Source organism: Papio anubis, chromosome 18, assembly GCF_008728515.1.
Source record: "Papio anubis isolate 15944 chromosome 18, Panubis1.0, whole genome shotgun sequence".
In the NCBI taxonomy this organism is placed as follows: domain Eukaryota; kingdom Metazoa; phylum Chordata; class Mammalia; order Primates; family Cercopithecidae; genus Papio; species Papio anubis.
In genome coordinates, this window is record NC_044993.1 from 72794522 (window position 1) to 72794979 (window position 458).

At 67.9% G+C, this 458-nt stretch overlaps 1 protein-coding gene across 11 annotated transcripts in view; it reads left to right on the plus strand.

The window, feature by feature from the left end:
* Positions 1 to 458, plus strand: part of UNKL (unk like zinc finger) — a 49718-nt gene that overhangs the window by 46131 nt on the left and 3129 nt on the right. The gene's annotated exons all lie outside the window — the stretch shown is intronic.

Here is a 458-nt window from a genome sequence, read left to right on the forward strand (position 1 = left end):
GGCTGCACCCTCCACAGGGAAGGCGGCCCCATCCCTCCCTGTTCACAGCTGCAACCCTCACACATGCTCCCTCCACTTCAGCATGTCTCTCCTCACCTCGCCTGTGAAGGGTGGACTCTCGGCCTAACTGCTCTGGGCCAGTGTGTCCTGCGTAGCTCACATCCTGGGCACCCAGCCGCCAGGGCCCTCAGGGGCCTGTCCTGTCCGGCCACTGCCGTGTCTGTGGTGGCCCCCAGGGGCCGTCCTCTGCCCAGGGCTCGAGACAGAGCATTCCCGCCACCCCGCAGCTGCCTTCTCCCTGAGGTGGCCCTGGCTGGGGGCATCTCCCTGACCCTGTCTCTGTAGCTGGTGGCCGGGTGGCCTGAGATGCCGAGTCCTGCCCAGAAGGCCCTGCGGCTCCCCAGCTGGTCCAGCCTGGGCAGGGGCCTCCTGACCCCGTTACTGTTCTGGCCCTGCAG